At 40.4% G+C, this 25,925-nt stretch overlaps 1 non-coding gene and 1 pseudogene across 1 annotated transcript; both read left to right on the forward strand.

The window, feature by feature from the left end:
- Positions 1-10,207, forward strand: part of LOC126033403 (60S ribosomal protein L26-like) — a 46,302-nt pseudogene extending 36,095 nt beyond the window's left edge.
- A 1,088-nt stretch (positions 10,208-11,295) lies between these two features.
- Positions 11,296-11,399, forward strand: LOC125995471 (U6 spliceosomal RNA). Its single transcript, XR_007490992.1, has one exon. It is a non-coding gene; the product is annotated as a U6 spliceosomal RNA (small nuclear RNA).
- Positions 11,400-25,925: the final 14,526 nt, after the last annotated feature.

A 25,925-nucleotide genomic window follows, 5' to 3' on the forward strand; every position in this document is an offset into this window, starting at 1 on the left:
CTTTCTTCTTTCTTTCTTTCTTTCTTTCTCTCTCTTTCTTCTTTCTTTCTCTCTTTCTTTTTCTTTCTTTCTTTCTTTCTTTCTTTCTTTCTTTCTTTCTCTTTCTTTCTTCTTTCTTTCTTTCTTTCTTTCTTTCTTTCTTTCTTCTTTCTTTCTTTCTCTTTCTCTCTCTCTTTCATTCTTTCTTTCTCTCTCTTTCTTTCTTTCTCTCTCTCTCCTTTCTTCTTTCTTCTTTCTTTCTATTCTTTCTTTCTTTCTTTCTTTCTTTTCTTTCCTTTCTTTCTTTCTTTCTTTCTTTCTTTCTTTCTTTCTTTCTTCCTTTCCTTCCTTACCTTCCTTCCTACCTTCTTTCTTTCTTTCTTACTTTCTTTCTTTCTTTCTTTCTTTCTTTCTTTCTTTCTTTCTTTCTTTCTTTCTTTCTTTCTTTCTTTCTTTCTTTCTTTCTTTCTCTCTCTTTCTTTCTCCCTTCCTTCCTTCCTTCCTTCCTTCCTTCTTCCTTCCTTCTTTCTCTCTTTCTCTCTTTCTTTCTTTCTTTCTTTCTTCTTTCTCTCTTTCTTTCTATTTGTCTTTCTTTCTTTTTCTTTCTTTCATTTTTTCTTTCTTTCTTTCTTTCTTTTTCTCTCTTTCGTTCTTTCTTTTTCTTTCTTTCTTTCTTTCTTCTTTCTTTCTTTCTTCTTTCTTTCTTTCTTTCTTCTTTCTTTCTTTCTTTCTTTCTTCTTTCTTTCTTCTTCTTCTTTCTTTCTTTCTTTCTTCTTTCTTTCTTTCTTTCTTTCTTTCTTTCTTTCTTTCTTTCTTTCTTCTTTCTCTTTCTCACTTTCTTTCTTCCTTCCTTCTTCCTTCCTTCCTTCTTTCTCTCTCTCTCTTTCTTTCTTTCTTTCTTTCTTTCTTTCTTTCTTTCTTTCTTTCTTTCTTTCTCTCTCTTTCTTTCTTCCTTCTTCCTTCCTTCCTTCCTTCCTTCCTTCCTTCCTTCCTTCCTTCCTTCCTTTCTTTCTTTCTTTCTTTCTTTCTTTCTTTCTTTCTTTCTTTCTTTCTTTTCTTTCTTCTTTCTTTCTTTCTCTTTCTTTCTTTCTTTCTTCTTTCTTTCTTTCTTCCTTCCTTCCTTCCTTCCTTCCTTCCTTCCTTCCTTCCTTCCTTCCTTCCTTCCTTCCTCTCCTCTCCTTCCTTCCTTCCCTTCCTTCCTTCCTTCCTTTCTTTCTTTCTTTCTTTCTTTCTCTTTTTCTTTCTTTTCTTTACTTTCTTGACTTTCTGTATCTGTTGGTACTAATAGCTTACTCCTGAATCTGCACTCAGGGATCATTCCTGGCAGGACTCAGGGAACAATATAAGGTAGTGGGGAATGAACCTGTGGTGGCCCCCAAGTAATGTGAGTGCCCTACCTGCTGTACTCTCTGGCCTATTATTACTTGAATATGTTCCTTCCCTCTGTCCTCCATTTCTCCTATCCCCTCTTCCTTCATTCCATTATTCCAGCCTTCCTACTTGCCTGCAATCCTTCTCTCCTTTCATTGTCCCTTCATTCCCTTTTAAAACAAATGTTGTTGAGCATTCCTGACCCATGTGCTGGAAAATAAAATACTGATCAAAACAAGCATAATTTCTGTGCTTACTGATAACACAAACATACAATTATAAAACAACGTAAGGAAAATAAAATAAAATTATGAAAACATGTAAAGGAAGGACTAGGCTTGGCCTAGTAAGGCATGCCTGAGAATCTGAGATCCAAGCTGAGAGAGTGATAAATAGAGTTTAATGGACAAGTGATGCAGTGAGAAAGACAGCATTTGAAAAGACCCCCTGCTGTAAAGAGCACAACACTTTTTGAGGAACTGAAAATTGTCCTCATGACTGAAGTATTGAGAACAAAGAAGAAAATAGCTCAAAAGTAAACTAGAGAGGTGAAGGGCCTGGTTAAGACAGTATAGTATTTATTTTAGTACTTTGCTTTTTATCCTTAGAGAAATAGAAAGTCATTGAAGACCCTAGACCTTTAGGGATGACTTGTACATATTTGAGCTTAACCACTCAATTTTTATTCTAGTTTTTGGTCTGGAGCAGTTTGGAGTTAGGTAGAGTTGCGTAGGGAGCCTGGATAAGATACCAGATAGAAGAGGGTAGACAAAGGCACAAATTATGATTGTTGGGATTAAAGATGAGACAATAACATGGATATAAAAAAGCTGGAGGAGCTGAATACCATGTAGAAGATAAAGCCAATATCCTGGTGATGATTAGTCAGAGTTTGACCGATGGGAGAGTTTAAGGAAAACTCATAAGTTCAGGCAGGCAGAACTAGATAGTTGGTTTCAGACTACTGGTATTTACTAAAAAAAGGAAGCTAAAGGAAGCTTCAGTTGAGTGTGGGAATTATGATGAGTTTTTACTGAACTTGTTAGTGTGAGAAGCCTTGAGACACTCATATGGAGATGCCATAGAGGCAGGTGTAAGAGTTCTGGGTGTTAGAAGCAAGGAAGATCTGGGCTGGAGGCATCAATGTAGAGATGGGGGAAGATCATGTGCTCATATAAGGAGAGAGGGCAAAGTAAAAAGAGAAGAAAGTTAGGATCAAATTGATGCAAAGGTGGGGCCGGGAAGGTGGCGCTAGAGGTAAGGTGTCTGCCTTACAAGCGCTAGCCAAGGAACGGACCGCGGTTCGATCCCCCGGCGTCCCATATGGTCCCCCCAAGCCAGGGGCGATTTCTGAGCTCATAGCCAGGAGTAACCCCTGAGCGTCAAACTGGTGTGGCCAAAAAACCAAAAAAAAAAAAAAAAATTTGATGCAAAGGTGATGAAAACCTTGTTCTCATGCTCATGAAGCTTATGTCTTGGTAGATGTGATGAGCTGCACATGCACACGCACACACACACACACACACACACACACACACAATTTACAGTGTAGATAGAAAAAGACTAATGACCCTACCAGCATCATCTATGGGGCATCCAGTGGAGAAGTCCTACACAACAAAATACAGCTTCAGAACCTGGTACAGTGCCTAACACACAGTAGATGCTTCAAAAACAGTTGTTAAAGGAATGACTACTCTCTCAGACTTGGAGTTTCTTAGACTGTGACAGTGGCACTAAGAAAACCACTCAGGAGTGGTTGTTCACGGCTTTATTCAGCTTTCACGGATCCTGCTCTGTCGCCAACTCAGGAAGTGGTTGGGACATTTTGAGAAGCTGTCTGTCCATTCACACACCATCTGAGCTGCTGGGGAGCAAAAGACAGACGAGCTAAGAGGTCTCAGAGGTACCTACATGGTAGTTCCGCTTTGCTAGTGAGTTAGAATATGAAATGGCTTCTGTGGTTCTGGTGATTTGAGGAGTAGCTGTTTTGTATTCTGCCAGAAACTTGGCTGGTTTGTGTGCGATGAAGCCACTTGAGGTTTGAGTGGAGTTGTGATAAACCAACCCCCTGCAAACCATGGTGGAGCTGAAGAGAACAGGGTTCTTATTGTATGATTCTGGGCCACATCTGTCTGTGCTCAGGGGCACCATGCAGTGCTAGGGATCTAACCAGGCCTCCCACATACAAAGTACACCTGCTAGCCCAAATCCCAAGAATGGGGCACTTTAATACAATTCTTTAAATCCCCATTATGCCAAGAGAAAAGAAAGTGTGGCAACCATTGTCTGTTGCTCCAGTCCTTAGAAAGAGCCCAATGAATGATAGTTGCTCTGACATCTACCTCTGCAAAGGTGGTCCTTCTCTTGGATGTGCCCCTCCTCCGCTGCAGGCCAATGACAGAGCTCAGCAGAGAGGGCTGGCTGGCTTAGCTATCTATGTTTCTAAGGAAACATCACCAGTGAGTGCTGAAGTGCTCAAAGCTCCATGGTGAGGTGGCCAAGAATGGGATGATGATCCAAGGTGCTTCCTGCCTCCTCTGTTTCTTTCCCTGCTGCTTTCCCCCTTCTACCTTCTTGCCCTTCTCACTTGGCCTCCACATCCTAGAGGTGGTCAGGTGATCAGAGGCAATAAGGTAAATAAGTAGCCATGTGTCCTGGGAGTCATGAGGCTTGCTTAAGTAAAGGACAATAGAGACAGTGGTTCAAATGATTTTTTTGTGTTGTTGCTTTTGTTGTTGTTTGTTTTTGCAGGGTGGCTGGAGTGGTGGTTGTGGGTGCTTAGCCCTGCAGTGTGGGACTGATGGTTCAGTGCTTAGGTTGTTGATGCTATGTGGTCACCCAGGTGTTGCTCAGGGGGCCATGCAGTGTTGGGGCTGTGGAACTCAGGGTCTGGTTTCTGCAGCTCCTTGTACTGCCTCCATATAAATGAATTTGAGTTTGGCTGTGCTATCTACTAATTTTGTGACAGTGCAAGTTACTTAAACTTATTTTACTTTATTTAAAGAAGATGCATCACATATTTGACAATAACACATTTGTTTCTAGATAAGTGAGAACAAAGTAATCAAAAAAGAATAGAAATAGAGGCTGGAGGGATAGCATGGAGGTAAGGCGTTTGCCTTTCATGCAGAAGGACGGTGGTTCCAATCCCGGCATCCCATATGGTCCCCTGAGCCTGCCAGGAGCGATTTCTAAGCATAAACCCTGAGTGCTGCTGGGTGTGACCCAAAAACAAAAAAACAAAAACAAAAACAAAACAAAACAAAAGAAATAAAAAAGAAAAGAAATGGGAAGAGAAGAATGAAAATTTAAAAGAAAAAAGAAACATGTACAATGGCAAGCAAATTTGTAAAAATTATTGTATCTCCAATGAAGTCATTAAGAAAATGGCAGAAGGTTTAGCTGTTGTTAGTTGCCCATCCTGTTATTTCATTTGTTTCTGAACATTAAGTGACTTCAGCATCTATAGGGATGACAACATCAAACAAATGAAGTTGTCCAGGAATTCAAAATACTATTACTGATACTGCAGCTTTCGTGAGTGTATTCTCAGTGGCCAGCCCTCCCATAAGGAGGAAGATGCAGGGGGAGAGTGCTTGCACTCCAAAAAACCCTGGTAATAGCAGTCCAAATATTGGCATACCTTAATTTTGGTCATATTGGTGTCTTCAAAGAGAACTCTAGAGAGTGGTGAGGCAGTGCCATAAGCAAGCAGTGATTATGGGTGATGATGTAGCAGGTGTACTTTGGCAGGTGTACTTGCCCTCTCCTCCCAAGATGGCCAGCTTTCTGCTGCACAGCTGGTGTATCCAGGACTTTTCATGACATAGTTTACATCTCTTTTGAGAAAAGAGTAAGTCTATGAAGCTGGCCTGGTGTGAACATAACGATTGCCAGTTAAAAAAAAATTTTTTTTTTTTTTTTGGTTTTTGGGTTGCACCCGGCAGCACTCAGGGGTTACTCCTGGCTCTATGCTCAGAAATCGCTCCTGGCAGGCTCAGGGGACCATATGGGATGTTGGGATTCGAACCACTGTCCTTCTGCATGCAAGGCAAACACCTTACCTCCATGCTATCTCACCAGCTCCTTAAAATTTTTTTAAAGAAATCTGTTTCCTTATCGTAAAGATTAATATAATAATAAAAATCTATCTTTTAGATCGCTAGGAAAATGAAGTAGACTCTTACACTGAAGCAGGAAGTGTCCCAATAGAAACAGATTTGGATTGATGGACACAGAAAAAGAATTGATCAAGTGACAGGTAAAGCAGGGGCTAGTAAGCTAGTATAGTGGTTAAAATGGATGCTTTGCAGGCCTAAGGCTGATCCCAGTTCCATCCCTGACATTCCATGGTGCCCCAAACACTACTGGGTGTGGTGATGGAGCCTGATTCCCACCCCATTACCTCTTTTGTGATCTGGAAAATCTCAGGCACGGCAGGCCCAAGCAGCACCTGAACCTTGAGTTTATTTGGCCAAGAATTTCCCGGAGCACCTTCTGCCCACTGCTCCCAAGACTCCAGAGCCTGTGTTGGGAGGTCTCTCCATACTCTAACAAACAAAAAACCAAGACACAGAAAACTCCCAGAATGCCCAGACAGCTACAGAAGCAGCTCAGAAAATGGCAGGCAGGGCCAATGAAAATCTACCAGGCTAAAAAACTGGCTTCAGTGGGGGACACTGTTGCCACCACTGTTTACTACTTGGTGATGTGACTATCCATGTTCTACCACTGCCTCCTCAGTCATGGATCCTAGTCTTGATCCCGGTCTGGTTGCCACTACTATCTGGAACTGTGATGTGATTGTCTCTAATCACACCAGCCAGTCACCATCAAGGCTTCCTACTGTGCTCAAGCTCATATTGTTTTCTCCTCCCACTTCTAGTTCTTATTCTCCAGCTTCGCTTTATTTTCTTCCTCCTCCTCCTCCTCATCCATTTTTTTTATCTTCTGATCTTTTGCATTTTCTCTTTTTTAAATCTCTATTATTATTGCCATTTCTCTTTCAACCTTTTCCACTGTACTCTCTCTTTGTCAGGAAAATCCCTCTAAATGGATAACTTGAATTGAGGGACATACAATGGAAAATTTTAATACATATTGCCAAGTTGTCTTCCAAAGAATTTGTAACAATTTATACCACCACCTAGCAAATAGTCTGTTTCCCACCATTGTCACCAATAGAGAATATAAGTTTTCAAGATTCAGCATTATTTTAATTATGTTTCCTTTGTTATGAGTGAATGTGTGCATTTTTAGTTATATATACACATACATATATGTTATCGCTTGGCCTTTTTTTGCATTTTTACTTTATTTAAACATCATGGTTATAAATTTGTTCATAATTAAGTTTTCCCCTAAAAATACTAGGTTCTTTTTTTTCTTTTTTTTTTTTTGGTTTTTGGGTCACACCCGGCAGTGCTCAGGGGTTATTCCTGGCTCCAGGCTCAGAAATTGCTCCTGGCAGGCACGGGGGACCATATGGGGCGCCGGGATTCGAACCAATGACCTCCTGCATGAAAGGCAAACGCCTTACCTCCATGCTATCTCTCCGGCCCCTAGGTTCTTTTTGATTAAGTTTCAATCATACAATGTACAACACCCTTCACCATTCACCAGTGCACATTTCCCATGATCAATGTCCTCAGTTTCCCTCCTGCACTCCCCCACCTGCCTCTGAGGAAAACAATTTTCCTCTCCTACATTCTCAAACCAATGGTGTTGGTTTGCAATACATCACTGAGAGATATCATGCCTGCAACTTTATTTTCTTTCAGCATCCAATTCTTTTCCAGAGTGATTATTTCCAACTATCATTGTCATAGTGCTCCCTTTGCTGCTATAACTGCATGCCCCAGTATTTTTGGCAAACTTCCTATCATGGACTGGTCCTCCTGGCCCTTGTGTTTATTGTCTCTGGATATTATTATAATGACATTTGTTTTTTTTTTTTTTTTTGGCCACACCCAGCTTTGCTCAGGGGTTACTCCTGGCTGTCTGCTCAGAAATAGCTCCTGGCAGGCACGGGGGACCATATGGGACACCGGGATTCGAACCAACCACCTTTGGTCCTGGATTGGTTGCTTGCAAGGCAAACACCGGGCCCTATAATAACACTTTTAAAAAAATATCCCACAAATAAATGCAATCATTCTATGTCTGACTTATTTCACTCAGTATAATACTCTCTGTCCACCCATGAATAATCACTTCATTTTTCTTGACAGTTGTGTAGTTTTCTTTTTTTCTTTTTTTTTTTCTTTTTTTTTTTTTGGTTTTTGGGCCACACCCGGTGGTGCTCAGGGTTTACTCCTGGCTGTCTGCTCAGAAATAGCTCCTGGCAGGCACGGGGGACCATATGGGACACCGGGATTCGAAACAACCACCTTTGGTCCTGGATCGGCTGCTTGCAAGGCAAACGCCGCTGTGCTATCTCTCCGGGCCCAGTTGTGTAGTTTTCTATTATGTAAATTTAACACAGTTTCTTTATCCACTCATCTGTTCTTGGGCACTTGTTGTTTCCAGATTCTGGCTATTGTTAATAGTGCTGTGATGAATAGAGGAACGTGGAGGGCTTTTCCACATTATGTTTTTGGGCTTCAATGATATATTCCTAAGAGTGGTATGGTATTGCTGGATTATATAGAAGTTCAAATTTTAATTCATTTTTTTAAGGAATATCCATATTGTTTTCCCCCCCAAAACTGACCAGTCTATATTCCCACAAGCAGTGAATGAAAACCTTCCTGTCTCCTGCATCCACACCAACACTGATTGTTCTTATTCTTTGTGATGTGTGCCAGTCTCTATAAGGTGAGATTGTATTTCATTGTTGTTTTGATTTGCATTTCCTTGATGATTAATGATGTGGACCATATTTTCATGTGTCTTTTGGCTATCTGTATATATATATATATTTTGGTTTTGGGCTACACACAGCAGTACTCAGGGGATACTCCTGGCTCTGAGCTCAGAAACTGCTCTTGGCAGGCTCAGGGGACCATATGGGTTGCTGGGGATCAAATCCGGGTTGGCCATGTGCAAGACAAATGCTCAATCTATTATGCTATTGCTCTGGCCCCATGTATTTCATTTTTAATCCTGAAGTTTATGTCATATTTCACCTTTTTAAGCCTGAAGTTCATGTTGTCTGATGGTATGACTATCCAAGCCATTTTAAGGGAATTGTTTGCTTGAAGGATGTCTTCCAACCTTTGATTTCGAATCTGTGTTTGCTCAAATTATACAAATGTGTTTCTTGCAGGGAGAAAAATGTTGAATTGGATTTTTTTTTTATCCATTTTGCTACTCTATGCCTCTTAATTGGTGCATTTAGTCCAATGACTTTGAGAGGAATTATTGTCATGGTATTTTATGCCATCTTTTTTTTTTTTTATGGTTTTTGGGTCACACCCGGCAGTGCTCAGGGGTTATTCCTGGTTCCATGCTCAGAAATTGCTCCTGGCAGGAACAGGGGACCATATGGGACGCCAGGATTTGAACTGATGACCTTCTGCATGAAAGGCAAATGCCTTACCTCCATGCTATCTCTCTGGCCCCTTTTCTTTTTTTTTTCTTTTTTTTTTTTATGGTTATGCCATCTTTTTGTAGAAGTTTGGTGTGACATTTGTCTTTCTTTAAAGCAGACCTTCAGTTCTTTTATGGTAGATTTTGCGTCTATAAAGTGCCTGATCTGTTGTTTATCTGTAAAGCTGTGTATCCTTCCCAAAATCTGAATGAAATTCTGGCTGTGTATCCTTGGTGAGACGTTCATTTCATTGAGGTTTTTGTATCACCTGGAGGGTTACTCATGATAAATCTCCTGTAAATCTTAAAGATACTGTTTTGTATGTATTTCCCTCTTTGATCTTGATGCTGTCAGTATTCCATCTATGATTTTCATCATTGTGGATGTGCTTTGGGGTCTTTTTATTTAGGTCTCTTTTAGCTGGTACTCTTCAGGAATTCAGGATGTGGTTGCATGCACTTTTCAGTTCTGGGAACTTTTTTGCAATGATGTTTTTGACTGTTGCTTCATCATAGGGGTTTTCTTCCCGTTGCTCTGGAACTCCAATGATTTTTATGTTGTCTCTGTTGAATTTATCCCAAATATCTATTATTACTTGTTCATTTATTTTGAGGATTTTTTCTATCTTATGTTTGTTTCTTTTAGGCTCTTTTCCAACTGCTTCTATTATATGGAGGTATTATACAGCTTATCTTCCAGCTCACTAATTCTGTTCTCAGCACTGGTTACTCCACTGGTTCATTAACTTGTTTATTCACTTGGAAGGTCCCCAAACTTCTTGCTTGGACTTTTTTTTTATCACTCACTATAACATGAATATTTTATTTAAATAAATATGTATTTATAGTGTCATGTGTCTCTCTTCCCTTCTGTGGCCATCACTGAAGCAGTACAGCCAAAGTGAAATTCAATCATTTTGTGACTTCTGACCAGCGTAAGAACCATAAAAAGCACTTCAATGAACCTTTCCACATTCACAGGAAGATTATGTCTTATCCTCTTTCCAAAGAGCTGAGACAGAAGTACAATGATCTATGCCCATCTGGAAGGATGATGAGGTTCAGATTTTACAGAGTTCAGCAAATTGGCAAAGTAGTTTACAGGTTTACAGGAAGAAATATGTCATCTACATTGAGCAAATTTCGCAGGAGAAAGCAAGTGGCACAATTGTCTATGTGGACATTTACCTCAGTAACTTTGTTTTCACTAAACTAAAACTGAACAAAGATCACAACAAGATCCTTGAATGCAAAGCCAACTCTCACCAAGAAGGAAAGGAAAAGGACAATTAAGGAAAAAACAATTGAGAAGATACAGGAATAAAGTTATTTTATATACAATTTGATTAAAAATGTAAGATGAAAAAATTATTTTTCACTCTGATGTACTTTTAGGAATGTATTTTCTAGACACAAATCTATAAGGTCAATTTAGACAGATTTTATTTTGGAGTAAGAATAAAATATTGTGACTAAGAATTCTTAATTTTTTTGTAATAAATTTATTTATTTTAAAGACCTTGGTTTTCAGAGTTGCACATCATACAGTAATTTAGAGTATTTAATGTTCCACACCAATCCCATCATTAGTGGTAACACTGCCTCCACCATTGTCCCCAGTTTCTCAACCTCCTTGAAGCCTGCCCCTTGGCAGGTACAAATAATTTACTTAATATAGCTAGGTACCGCTAAATCATTGGAAAAAACCTTTATCTAAAGAAAATTTGTGAAAATTGTCATATTTACAATGGGGTCATAATGTCATTGTCTCAAGTTTTACTAAGCTGTTTATTGCTAGTTGAGCATTCCATTGTTGGTTTTGTTTGTTGGGTTTATGTGGCTTCTACGATAATTTTGCAGTGTTTCATGGGTGTGGCTGCAAGGATTTTGTGGAGGGAGGCAGCCTTCCCTGGCTCCAAAGAGTCCCTGGAGATGTCAGCCACAAAACCAGCATACCTGGAGTTTGTTGGGGGTTAGGTGATTCTGCAGATTAGTGTAAAAATGGTGAAGCTGGGTCACTGGTGGGGCAGTGTAGAATAGATTTGTGTGTGCAGTTGCCAGGGCTTCAGCAGGGTGGGGACTTTCCCTGTCCTCCCTTCCAAGGGGCCCTAGTGCAATCAATTGTGAGGCCAATATATTCATGAGCTTTTATAGCTGTTTGCCTCTCTTCAGAGACTTAGATGAGTCTATGGTGCTGGCTGATGGGTAGACATGGTGGTTGACTTTGGATCGTGGGTGTGGCTGCTGGGACTTCTGGAAGTACAGAGGTACAAAGAGAAGTTCAGAAGGGTTGGGGCTGGAAAAAGGGTGATTGAGGTGGCTTACCCTGGCTCCAAAGAATGCCTGGAGATGTTAGTCACAAAACAAACATACTTGGAGTTTGGTGGATTCTTTAAAATAAACAAGCCATACTTGCTTCATCAGCACATATACTAAAATTGGAATGATAACAGAGAAGATAAGCATGGTCCCTGGGCAACTATGACATGCAAAGTCATGAAGCACTCCCTAATAAAAATAATAGAAGAGGGGGCCAGAGAGATAGCACAGAGGTAGGGCGTTTGCCTTGCATGCAGCCAATCCAGGACAAAGGGTGGTTCAAATCCCAGCATCCCATGTGGTTCCCTGTGCCTGCCAGGAGCAATTTCTGAGTGCAGAGCCAGGAGTAATTTCTGAGTGCCACTGGGTGTGACCCCAAAACAAAGCAAAACAAAAAGAATAAACAAACTAGTGCCCCAAAGAAGTATAACATGAACTATAAAAGCAAGTTATATATGTAATTATATATTTTATATTTTCCAATATATAATTATATATTTTCCAATAAACACATTTAAAAAGTGAAAAAAGGGGCTGGAAGGGCAGCGCAGGGATTTAGGCTCTTGCTATTCACATATCTGAAGCCGGTTTGTTCCATGGTACTGCATATAGTGCCCTGAGACCCACCAGAAATGATCCCTGAGCATAGGGCTAGGAATAAAGCCTGAGCACTGCTGGGTGTGGTTTCCCACTAAAAAGGAGGAGCCAGGGTTGAGGAAAATGCACTTGACCACTGCTCAATCCCTAGTACTGCATGGTTTGCTGTGCATCCTTGGGGACAGCCCTCGAGGCCCGAAGCACTGCTGGGGTGGCTCTGATCATCCCAGGCATTGCATGGTTGCTTCCTTGGGCCTGTGCATTGAGTTGCTGCTGGATTCTTGAGCACTCCTTGGGAGACTTCCCCCACCTCCAAAAAAAGGTGAACAAAAATAAGTGAATTTAGTTCATTTATATATTTAAATTAAAATATGCAAAAGTGGGCCCAGAGAGATAGCACAGCGGCGTTTGCCTTGCAAGCAGCCGATCCAGGACCAAAGGTGGTTGGTTCGAATCCCGGTGTCCCATATGGTCCCCCGTGCCTGCTAGGAGCTATTTCTGAGCAGACAGCCAGGAGTAACCCCTGAGCACAGCCGGGTGTGGCCCAAAAACCAAAAAAAAAAAAAAAAAAAAGAATAATCCCACCACCAATGTAAAATTCCCTCCACATTGTCCTAGATACCCATCTATTCCTAAGCCTATCTTCTTGGCAGTGACAAAATAGTGTATTTTATATTGCTTGTTTACAGATAATTAGAAATAAAATTATTTTTAAAGTATAGTAATATAAGAAAATTTGTGAAAATTAATATATCTTGCAATAAGATCATTAATTTGTCAGAAGATTCGCTAAGCAATTTGCTGCTAGTTGATTTTCTGTAATATGTTTTGTTTCTGAACATTAGATGACTTTGAACCCACATTGACATCTAAATTGGTATGTTCCTACTAGAATTTCAGTATGGAAAAAAATTGGAGTTGTCACACAGCTGTGTATGTTGCTAGGTTGTCCAATAATTCCAAGATCTGTGGTTTCTGTGGGGTGTGGTTTCTTTCAGCTGCCAAGACTTCCGAAGTGGGAAAAAGCAGGAGGGAGGGTACTATACTCACTCCAAAAAGTATGGGTGATGTCAGCCCAAATAATGGCACACATGTTGGGATTAATCAGATGCCACCCCACTTGTTACTCATTGGTTGGAAACATCTTTAAATGTAGTACTTTGGATTGGTACCACTTAATCCAATTGGATTGGATTAGACACTTACTTAATCTCCATTTCTGGGTATAATTTGATTCTTCCTAATAAATACACCGAATCAAAAAATAAACAAATAAATACATAAATACACTGGATCTCAGGAAATGCTCTCTTGAATTTTCAGACTTCCCTAAGGAACTGCCTGCTTTTAAGGAGTGGAAGGCTTGTGTGTTGGAACTCTTGAGCCCATTTCACCCTCTTTAGTGAGTGTGGATTATGTCCTGCATTGATGTTTGCTTCTAGCCCTGTGTCTCTCTAGTTTCCTGGCTTTAAGCTTGAGGCCTGATTAAATACACCTCGAGTTTTTGTCAGACTGGTATCTCCGCAGAGCTCCGTGGTTGAATGGTAAAGCTGAACTATTGGTGAAGCAGCAGTTGTGTGTGGTGGGTGCAGCTGGCATAGACTCAACAGGGTGGCGACTTGGCTTGCCCTCTTCCCCTGAGATCGCCATTTTTGAGCTGTACAGTCAGTGAGCCCATGACTTGTCATGGCTTGGGTTCCTACCTATCTTTAAAACATTATCAACTCAACAATTTCCAAAAGGAAGAAGAAAAAAAGCTATTGTATGTGAAAAAATTTGGCAAATCCTATGAAAACACATTCTTAAAACATTTTCATTTCTGAGAAAAAAGTAGTGTATGATTGTTTTTTTTGTTTCATGACTAACAAAATGATTCATTGTTTCAGTGACTTATTTTAACCATGTCTACACAATACAAGTGTGATCACGCATGAAAAAAAATAAGTAAGTCAATTAGAAAAACTATCTTGGATTACTGCCCTCTAAAAGTCACTGGACTCTCAAAAAAATAAGCAAGGATTTGGTTTCTGATACCAGAAAAAAAAAACTAACACAAAAATTAAAGCAACTTGTCATGCTCAGTTTTAAGGTGAATGAATATAAGTTGTAGTTTTATGCTGAGAATTTTTTTACACCTACTTATCTGTGCTGTATAATGTAGTTGCCACTAGCCCCCATAAAACACTATAAAACACTATAAAACACTAAAATGTGCTATAATACAAATTGTATTTAGAAAATCTAGAACCAAAAAGGGATGAAAACTATATTCTTAATATTTTTTTCTTTTTTTGGTTTTATGATCATACCTAGTGGTGCTCAGGCTTGCTTCTAGCTGGGCACTCAGATGTCACTTCTGGCAAGGTCAGTGGACCATATGAAGTTCTGGAGATTGAACTTGGGTCAACTTCATGCAAATTAAGTGCTCTACCTGCTTTTCTATGGCTCTGGCACCCTATATCCTTAATAGTCTTATATTGATTACATATTAAACTAATTTACTTTTGCATATTTTTTTTTTTTTTTTGGTTTTTGGGCCACACCCGACGGTGCTCAGGGATTACTCCTGGCTGTCTGCTCAGAAATAGCTCCTGGCAGGCACGGGGGACCATATGGGACACCGGGATTCGAACCAACCACCTTTGGTCCTGGATGGGCTGCTTGCAAGGCAAACGCCGCCGTGTTATCTCTCCGGGCCCTTGTGGGATTATTCTTGAAACAAATGAATTAATCGCAACAGTGTAATACATGGTCTTTAAATAATTTATAAAAAAAAAATTACAAATATAAAGATAGGTAGGAACAGATGTGTTCCTACAAACAAATATCAACAAATGTGTTGACTTAGTTTGGAAAGACAAAAACAATTTTACTTGAAGAGAAATCTCTCAGAGAAACGACAATCTCCCAGGAGAGTTTGGAATCTAGTTTTAGGAATAACGGAATCTAAAGAAAACATGGTAATTCTTTTTATTTTATACAGGCTTTTTATTAAAAATGTAACCAAAATTTAACATATATTTATTTTATTTTTAATTAATATCTTTATTTAAACACCTTAATTACAAACATGATTGGGTTTCAGTCATGTAAAGAACACCTCCCCTTCACCAGTGCAACATTCCCATCATCAATGTCCCAAATCGCCCTCCTCCCCACCCCATCCCCGTCTGTACTCTAGACAGGCTTTCTATTTCCCTCATTCATTCACATTGTTATGATAGTTCTCAATGTAGTTAGTTCTCTAACTGCACTCATCACTTTTTGTGGTGAGCTTCATGTAGTGAGCTGGAACTTTCAGCCCTCCTTTCTTTTTTCTCTGAAAATTATTGCAAGAATGTCTTTCAGTTTTCTTAAAACCCATAGTGAGGGAGACTATTCTGCGTCTATCTCTCTCCCTCTGACTTATTTCACTCAGCATAATAGATTCCGTGTACATCATATATAGGAAAATTTCACGACTTCATCTTTTCTGACGGCTGCATAATATTCCATTGTATATATGTACAACAGTTTCTTTAGCATTTCATCTGTTGAAGGGCATCTTGATTGAGAAAACATGGTAATTGAATTAAGAGCCATCAGAACTTGTGAGACTAGGAATCCTCCAAATATCACAATATAGAAAAGGAGGGCCCGGAGAGATAGCATGGAGGTAAGGCATTTGTCTTGCATGCAGAAGGACAGTGGTAAGAATCCCGGCATCCCATATGGTCCCCTGAGCCTGCCAGGAGCGATTTCTGAGTGTAAAGCCAGGAGTAACCCCTGAGCGCTGCTGGATGTGACCCAAAACAAACAAACAAAAAAACCCCACAATATAGAATAGGGTGGACCATCTCTTCTTTTCATTTTTGATAGGATTAGAGGACATTTTCTTGTTAAGTTCTACCAGTGCCTTATATATTTTAGATATTAAACCCTTACAGGTATGTATTGGGTGAACAGTTTCTCCTATTCCCTGGGTCATCTTAGTATCCTGGTCACCATTTCCTTTGAGGTACAGAAACTTCTTAGTTTAAAGTAATCCCATTTGATTATCTTTGCTTTCATTTACTTGGTCAAAAGTTTTTCATTTTTGAAGATGTCTTAAGCTTCAATGTCATTTCCTCTATGTATCATATGATTTCAGGTTTAATCCTGTTTGATTTGATTTTTGTGCATGGGGTTATAAAGAGGTCTTAGTTTATTTTCTGGCATATAGATAGATGATCAGTTTTCCTAGCACCACTTGTTGACTTGCTTATTATATATGGATGGATATGGAGAGCATTAAGCTGAACAAAAATTAGTCAGAGGGAGAGGGATAGACTTAAAATGACTGCACTCATGTGGTGTATAAAATAAAAGATAGTATGATAATAATATCCAAAGACAATAGAGATAGACCAGGAGGACTGGTCCATGGTAGGATCCTTACTATAAAGAGTCAGGGAATATAGGTAGAGTAGTGAATTGACCACTAGAGGTAAGGCATCTGCCTTGTAAGCGCTAGGCTAGGACGGACCTTGTTTCAATCCCCTGGTGTCCCATATGGTACCCCCAAGCCAGGAGTGATGTCTGAGTGCATAGCCAGAAATAACCCCTGAGTGTCAAACCAGTGTGCCCCCCCCAAAAAAAAAAAAGAATCGCTCTGGACAAGAACTGGGTGATGAATGAGGCAAAGTGATATACACGATACATTTTTCAGTAACAATATTAGAAAACACAGTGTCTAAAAGAAAAGAAAAAGGAAGACTGAGAGAAGATAGACATACAGACAGAAAAAAAGATGTCTGCCATAGAGGCAGGCAAGGTGGAGGGTGGGAGAGAAATTGGGACATTGGTGGCGGGAAATGTGCACTGGTGAAAGGATGACTCTTGGATATTATATAACTGACACTTAATAAAAAACAACGTTGTAATGGTATTTTATAGTGACTCAATTAAACATTTATTAAAAGAAAAGAAAGAGGATCAGATTTCCCAATTTGACATAACTTAAGATAATCAAATCTCAATCAATCAATCAATCAAATTTATTTAGGCCACTCTCTATTGTACTTCTCTCAGCTTTAATGCTTTAAGATCATCAAAGTATTGAGGGGAGAAGACGCATTGTAAGAAGTTATGCTAACTTTATGGTAGGATTGAGAAAGAAATTCTTTTCACTAAGATTTTAATGTTGAATTTAATCTTACTGAAAAAATATATCTATTCTATCTAAGCACATGTAGACTGATAAAAATGGAAACTGATTTGTTAGCTGAGACTCTTGGTCACAGGATTATTCTTAGGTCTATACTTCAGGTGTTTTGTTACTGGGAACAATTATTCTCCTTTAAGACTCATAATAAGCAAGCACTTTCTGAGTATTATACTGCATTCTGGGCATATTTTTCACAAATGTCAACAATAAAAATCATTATAATATAAAGTACTGCAAATTTAAGAAAAAATTCTGTAACATTTTGTTTTGTTTGTTTTATTTTGGGGGGTCTCACCCAGTGGTGCTCAGGGTTACTCCTGGCTCTGGGCTCAGAAATTGCCTCTGGCAGGCTTGGGGGCCCATATGGGATGCTAGGATTCGAACCACCATCTATCCTGAATTGGCTGCATGCAAGGCAAACACCCTACCACTGTGCTATGTCTCCGGCCCCTCTTCTCTAACATTTTTTTCCTTCAATCTTCATTTGCTTTTTTAAATAGAAGCTGCTGAGCCATTCTTTACTTCCAGAATGAAGCAGCAAAGGACAGCTAGCTATTGGGCTGTGTTTAGAAAGCTAAATAAGCACTAGTTTATCTGTAACTCAAGTCCAATATTATGATCACAAAGAGCTTCGGAAAACTGTCTTGATTCTTCTCCTTCCTTATTTGTTCACTAATAATTTATTCCTTCTCTTCCTTTCCTTCCTCTTCTATTCTTCCCCTCCCTCCCTCCCTCCCTCCCTCCTCCCTCCCTCCCTCCTCCCTCCCTCCCTCCCTCCTCCCTCCCTCCCTCCTCCGTCCCTCCCTCCCTCCTCCCTCCCTCCCTCCCTCCCTCCCTCCCTCCCTCCCTCCCTCCCTCCCTCCCTCCCTCCCTCCCTCCCTCCTCCCTCTCCTCCTCCTTCCTTCCTTCCTTCCTTCCTTCCTTCCTTCCTTCCTTCCTTCCTTCCTTCCTTCCTTCCTTCCTAGAGCTATAGATTTCCCCCTCCCACCGGAATAATATTTCGAATGATTCTTTAACTAAATGGTTTTCTACCATGGTCAGAAAGCTACTGACCCCATCAGGAGCACAATGCAGACTTGGTGGCAGGTGATGGGAGGAACTGTGTGATGGGTGATGGGTCCGAAGGTCACATGACTCAATTTAATCTCAAACCTGTCAATTCTCCAGCTTCACTTGAAGGAGGCCAGGATCCCTTACCAGGAGCTTCCAAAATGAGAAACAAATTTCTAATAACTCCTATCACTTCAAAACCCATAAATTGAAGGCCAGGTATTCAGTGGGGCAGGTTTTCAGAGATTCAAGAAGGTCAGACTTGGAAACACATGAGGAAGACACAGGACTTTATTATTTTTTTTTAAATCAACCTGTGTCTTAAAGCTTGTTAAGTCTCTTGACTGTGGAATAAAAAGAACTTAATGAGGGAAAAACTTGAAAGTGGTTTTTCGCTTTGAAAGTCCATGGGCAGAAGCAGTGTTCAGCAGGCCAAGTGCATGCTTTCCGTGTTGGAGGCCTGGGTTTGATCCCTGGCACCATCATGAATATCACCAAAAGCATGGCTGGGATAAAGCCAGATTTCCAGAACCATGGTCCTCGGCATGAGGTAGGTGAAGGTCTCAATAAAAGGACATTGACTTTTTCATCTAATGTGATAGAGCTCCAAAGCTGATTCTGGATCTTGGCTTTTTCCCTTGGAAACAAAAGAAAATGAGTCTGCATGACTTCTAAGGTAAATCTATAGGTAAGAGGTTCGTGACAAAATTTATTTTTATTTTTATTTATTTTTTTTGGGGGGGGGGGCACACCCGGCTGTGCTCAGAAGTTACTCCTGGCTGTCTGCTCAGAAATAGCTCCTGCGGGGCCGGGCGGTGGCGCTGGAGGTAAGGTGCCTGCCTTGCCTGCGCTAGCCTAGGACGGACCGCGGTTCGATCCCCCGGCGTCCCATATGGTCCCCCAAGCCAGGAGCAACTTCTGAGCGCATAGCCAGGAGTAACCCCTGAGCGTCACAGGGTGTGGCCCAAAAACCAAAAAAAAAAAAAAAAAAAAAATGAAATAGCTCCTGGCAGGCACGGGAGACCATATGGGATGCCAGGATTCAAACCAACTACCTTAGGTCCTGGATCGGCTGCTTGCAAGGCAAACACCACTGTGCTATCTCTCCGACCCCTTATTTTTATTTTTTATTTATTTTTATTTTTTACTATAACATTTTTTATGTGATCAAATGGCATGTGAATTCGGTGTGTCTTCATTTTTGAGCATTCTGTCTTTTCAGCATTTTGATTTGTGGCTTGTAGGAACTGGATGTGCTTCGGGAGATCCCTTGCAGGGGTCCTCAAACTTTTTAAACAGGGGGCTAGCTCACTGTCCCTCAGACCATTGGAGGGTCTGACTTAGTAAAAACAAAACTTATGAACGAATTCTTATGCACACTGCATATATCTTATTTTGCAATGAAGAAACAAAACAGATACAAATACAATATGTGGCCCGCGGGCCATAGTTTGAGGACCACTGCGTAGAGGCTGCAATTTAGTTGTAGGGATTTTATCAAATAGTTTTTTTTTCTCATAGGACATCAAGGTTGCTGCCATATGGGAGATGATTTGTTCTAGAAACATTCTAGATGTGAGTGTTACAAAGGCAACAGTTTAGGGGGAATGCTTCCCAAAGTACTCAGAACCAAACCAAACACCTTTATGTGAACTATAAGATCCAGCCTGAACTGATTCTTTGGTGGATTCCAGCTTCCCATTTAATTTATTCTGGATCCGGAGGCTTTTCTTTAGGTCCTTGAAGACATCAAGCTTTGTCTTGATGAGCAGCTTGATACAAGATGTTTTCTCTGAGTTCTTGGTTTTCCCTTACTCTTAGTTGGCTTCAAACTCAGTTTACCTAGGGGCCGCAGGAGGCAAAGTCGGGATGATCCTTGAGTGCAGTCAGTAGTAAGCCTTGAACATTGGGGAGTGTGACCCAAACAACTAAAACAAAACAAAACAAAAAAAGATTCCTCTAGGGCAGGGCCACAAAATGTTGTACAGAGGGCCGTTTGCGGCCCACGGGCCACGAGTTTGAGACCCCTGGCTTAGCTGATGACTCTTACATTGCCATATTATAAATATTACATCACCAGGGAGGCCTTTACTGATTACTCATCTAAAACAAAGTAGTCTCTCTCTTTTTTCCTTTAGAACTCAATAGAATTTAAGATTCACATACACTTATTCATGGATTGACTCCACTCTTACCTTCCTCAGTAGACTAGAAAATCCTTGAAAGCTTGGGTAATTTTTGTTTGCTTTTTGTTCACAATTGTATTTCCTAGCACCTATGAGGCAGTACGTGTCTAGACTGATGAAGGAATACATTTGTTCACAGAAAATTCCTAGCACAGTCAGCTCACTGGGTAACTGTTTTTAAATATGACAGAATTTATGAGACTACTTAGTACAATTGTCACTTGGACCCCGTTTTGGCATTGTGGAAAGAGCTATTGGTCTTTTGGTAAAAGAACAACAATACCAAAGTGTGTTTATTCAAGTTGAATAGATCTTTTTAATGTCATGGGAATGCCATGGCATTAGCTAATACAATGTCTATGCCCTCAGTCTGATTCTTAGTAAACTACAGGGAAGTACCTAGCCAAGATACCTGAGATTTGGAATCTGAAAAATCAGTCTCAGAATTAAGGGAATCATTTGTAAACGAAATCCTTGGTTTCACTTACAAACGAGAGTCATTATTGTGGTGGCAATCAGCTTTGCTTAGATGTTGCTGGAACCACATGAAAAAAGGGATTATGTATTAAGAACGAAAGTTTTCTTTAAAAAAAAAATCGGTAGCAATTCTCTGCCTTTTTTTCCCCTTCTGGTCCATGGAAAGTGTTATCTCAGGCAGCCTTGTGCAGGAAGTTGGGTTTATCACTTCCTCACAGTTGCAGTTTGTCTCGGACTTAACTACGTGCTATCAGATTACATCAAAATGTAGGCCTTTGTGTGTTGAACTCATCAAAGGATCGGATCCTCAGAGGCCGATATCACTTGGGCGCATATGCAGCCGTGTAGCAAAACAAAGCCTATCTAAACAGGACACCGCTCATTTCTGTTGTGTGCAGCTCCACGAGGCCCAGCTTGCAGCAAAGGTCTGCGTTCAGGTGTCAGCAGGGTTTCACTTCTTGTTTTCCTATTTAGAAGGACAGTTATTTGCCTGGGGGTGTGCAAGGCATGAAACCCCCATATCATACCTGCCAGGGGAAAGACCAGATGGCGTCCGGTCCTGGGCAGGCGAGCATCGGTAGCAGGCTGCGCTCACCTCTGCGCTCCAGCCTGAGTTTCATCTGGGAGCTCAAGCGTGCGTCTCCTAAACTCATGCGTTTTTCCTGCGCGTCCTTGCACAAGTGTCTGTTTTTCCCGGGTGGAAAAGAGACAGGCTGATAACCTTAGGATGCAGACTAGAGGTCAGGAAGAAAATCATCCCCGACACGCGCCCTGAGGAGGGAGGTCTGTTTTACAAAGCCAGTCCTGCCAACCCAAAGGACTCAGCTCTGCAGCCCATGAAGTTTCTCAGGCTGCACTTCCACCTTTGAGGCTTCGTTGCTATTTTCTCCTGGCAGAGTTCCCTCTTCTTTGCGGTGGGCTAGCTGCCAGATGCTGCTTCTATTGGCAGCCAGAGGAAATCCAGACAACTGTGAAGTAATATTTCTGCCCCGGCCTGGCTTCGCCCTCGTGACCAAGGATTTTTTTTTTTTTCCCCCTCCCTCTTCTTCTTAATATTATGCCCTGCCAACTCTTCTGACTTGCCTAAAAAGGACTTTTAGCTCAGCAGCCCTGGGAAATGGCCCTGAGACTTCGGACAGACAGCTTTGGGGGGTGGGTAGGTGGGTGGGAAGATCGAAATAGTGAACTTCCTTCCTTGCCCATGGTTTTAGCAGTCTCTTGTGTGGTTTGAGTGTCATCTTTTTTCTTTTTTGCAGTAACTCTCCAATGGGTTGATACTTGTTTGCTCAAATCTGAGCTAAAAAGAAGAGGGACTGAGCTTGATTTTATGAACTCTTTCTTTTTTTTTTTTTTTTTTTTTTGGTTTTTGGGTCACACCTGGCAGTGCTCAGGGGTTATTCCTGGCTCCAGGCTCAGAAATTGCTCCTGGCAGGCACAGGGGACCATATGGGGCGCCGGGATTCGAACCGATGACCTCCTGCATGAAAGGCAAACGCCTTACCTCCATGCTATCTCTCCGGCCCCTTATGAACTCTTTCTAAGCCAGGCACTATGAAGACCGCATTTGCACTTAGGCTGTATGCAAATGCCCCAAGGTCTATAATAGATAGGTCTATAATTGGAAAGCTTAAAAAAAAAAAAAGGTCTACATAGAACACGAATCATCTTGTTCTACCTCATATTTCTATGTCCTCCTACAAATTGAAAAAAGAAAAAAAAATGAGTGGATGAGACTCAAGGACTAAGTGGTGTCAGGAGCATTGGGTGGAATAAAAAGTGGTCGGATCTAAATACTCAAACCAAAGTCAACGACCTTAGACTCAAGAGACCCAAACTACAAGCTATACACAAAAGGAACCTGTTATACTAGCAGTACAGGGGGCCAAAGGTGGATATATGGGATGCATGCAGGGAACTCTGGTGGAGGGAGGTCAGTACTGGTGGTGGGAATGGCCCTAATTTACTGTCACTATGTGCATGAAATACAACTGTGAAAGACTTGTAATTCACATTGATTTCAGTAAAAAATTAAAAAAATGTCTATTACAAGAAGCTACATTTTTTTAAAATCAGAAACCATTTAAAATAAGAAATTATAACAAGTCTTTTATTTTATGATTTTTTTTAGTTTAGCCTCCTAAATCTTGTGCTTTTCTTTCCTCTCCTGCTTCCCTCACCTCCAGGTGGCAGAGACATCCCCCCCACACCCACCCCACCTGAGTCACTCTTGGCCGTAGCTCTTCTAAGGATCCCTTCACAACCTGACTTTCAATAGCGGTGCCTTTGGGTGGGTGTTGGAAGGTTCTGGACCAGTGTATGTTTCTGCCTGGACTCATCTGTGAACTCTTTGGCTCTTTTTTGAGCTTTTGTCCTAGATTACCGCTGAAAAAGCAAACTCCCCTCAAGTTCAAGACCCATTAAAGGTTCATTCAAATCCTCAGGCTGGATCCAGACTCCTGATTCCTCTTTATTTGGTGTAATGATAACTCTAATGAGAACTGTGAATACCAAGTCAAGACCAATTCTTTCAGATGAGGTTAAAACTATTTTTTTTCTGATTGCATAAGTAATAAATGCAACACCACCTCCCAGCAACACATACAAAGATATATATATATATATATATATATATATAAAGTTAAAAAATCTCTGTGGTTTATCTCAGATTTATTTGACACACATTTCTCAGACATGAAAATGGAATAAAACTTATTCTTCTGAAATTTTTTTGTTTTTCTAAGCAGTGCATCACAGATAGATTCAAATGTCAGTTTACACAGATAAACCCCATTATTTTGTGTAACTGTGGCTAGTTCGCAGTAGAGTGGACTATAATATATTTACTTAATTCTTTACTGATGGACTTTGGACAGAGATGTATTTTGGTGGCTTAACAAATAGTGCTGTATTGAACATCCTTGTGCAAACACCTTGTGCCATATATGAGTATTTCTGTAGAATTTTGGGTTAGGGGCTGTGCACATTTAAAAATGTAATAAGTATTATAAATTAAGTATCTGTATAACAGTTTGCAATCCTCCTCAAAATCTGAGAAGCCCTGTTTAATTTTATATCATATATAATTGAACTTTATATATTATATTAATTCTATTTATAATTTATTTATTATCAATCATATTAATTATATCATAATTAAGTTTTATATTTATTAGTAATTATTATATTAATTCTATTATAATTAAAATTTATATTTTAAAATTGACTACCTCTATTTCCTCTTACATGATTTTTCTGTTTGAATCTTTCATGTAATTTTCTGTAATTTGTTTTTTGGGGGGTCACACCTGATTGTGTTCAAAACCTACTCCTGACTCTGTGCTCAGGAATGACTCCTGGCAGGCTTGGGGAACTATATAGGGTGCTAGGGATGGAACCAGAATTGGCCACATGCAAGGCAAATGCCCTACCCATGAACCTAACCCTTGTATTTTTCTTTTTGACTTGTACAGCAGCTAGAATATTTTTGGTTAGTAATTAATTTGTTACAGAAAGGTAATTTCTATTTATTGTTTTCTAATATGGTGTCCATAACATAGATCTGGAGATAGGATAGTCTAAGACTGGGAGTGATTGAGTGATCTTAGGCACAGACTCTGGCCCCTTTTGGAAGATTCTTTAGTCTTTTTTATATTTATGGTCATGCTATCTGTAAATATAGCATTAGCTACCAGAAAGATAACTAAAAATATTGGAGAATGTATGGGGCCAGAGACATAATACACGTGTAGCAGGCTCAGGTTTGATTCCTGGCACCACCTATAATACCACATTGTCCCTCAACACCACCAGGAGTGATCCCTGAGTAAAGAGTCAAGAGTAAGCTCTGGCGGAGGCCAGGTGTCTCCCACAAACTGAAAAAACAAAACAAAACAAAAGAAAAACATAAAGACTGGAGTATGTACTTTGCCTTGGGAGGTTCAGGCTCAAGCCCTGGTACCACAAGGTCTCTATACACTGCTGAGTAAGTGAGGTCCTACCCCCCAAAAGACAAAACAAAGCCTGGAGGGATGGTACAAGTAAGTCACTTACTTTGCATATTTAGGGCCTAGCACCTGATAGGGTCCTTGGAGCATTGTCAGGAGTAATCTTGAAGTCAAAGTGGGGAGTAAGCCCTGAGCACCACTACATGTGAAGCACCCCTCCTCATTCACTTCCCCCCCAAATCCCCCCAAAGCAAAAAACAAAAAAACAAAAAAAAAAAAAACCAAAAAAAAAAAAAAAACCAAAAACCCAAACTAAACCTTTTATTTCTTTTGATTCTAGATAGGAAAACTTCAGGAGGTAGTCCTTAAGGTAGCCCCCAGTGAAGAGTGTGGACTGGATTTTGATCTACTCACCTCTATTCTGGGACTTAGCCAGCAAAAATCCTGCCACATGTCTTTTCTGTTTTTATTTTATTTATTTGTTTATTTTTTTTTTGTTCATATTGCTTGTTCTCTCCTCCTCCATTTGAGGCTTCCCTTCCTGATTGATAAGTATGATTTGAAAATTGGTTCACTGTTTTATTGCCTTTTTTTTTTTTTTTTTTTACCAAATGGTCTTGACATGATTTTTACATTTTAGAATGGTGGTTCTCCTCTCACCTTCACTTCCACAAATATTTCCTTTAGAAAATGTTTAGAAGAGAACTTTCATCACACAATTCGGATGACTTAGGGGTTGATTCACTTATTCAGCAAGCACTAGCTCAACATCTTTTCTTTATTTAGTATTCTGTGTGTGTGTGTGTGTGTGTGTGTGTGTGTGTGTGTGTGTGTGTGTGTGTGTGTCATTTTTGGGTCACACCTGGCAGTGCTCAGGGTTATTCCTGGCTCCAGGCTCAGAAATTGCTCCTGGCAGGCACGGGGGACCATATGGGACGCTGGGATTCGAACTGATGACTGGCTCCAGGCTCAGAAATTGCTCCTGGCAGGCACGGGGGACCATATGGGACGCTGGGATTCGAACTGATGACTTCCTGCCTTACCTCCATGCTATCTCTCCGGCCCCATTTTCTTTATTTTTTTTTTAAATCATCACAGTGATGCTCAGGGCTTTGTCCTGGCTCTGTGCTCAGGGATCACTCCTAGCAAGTTTAGGAACCATATGGGAAGCTGGAGATCGAATCCAGGTTAGTTGTATGCAAGGCAAGCACCCTACCCACTGTACTCTTTGAAGCCAAAACATCTGTAACTTTTAAAAAATTCTTTTCCCACATCAATTCTCCC

The sequence above is a fragment of the Suncus etruscus genome, chromosome 17 (assembly GCF_024139225.1).
Source record: "Suncus etruscus isolate mSunEtr1 chromosome 17, mSunEtr1.pri.cur, whole genome shotgun sequence".
NCBI classification, from domain to species: domain Eukaryota; kingdom Metazoa; phylum Chordata; class Mammalia; order Eulipotyphla; family Soricidae; genus Suncus; species Suncus etruscus.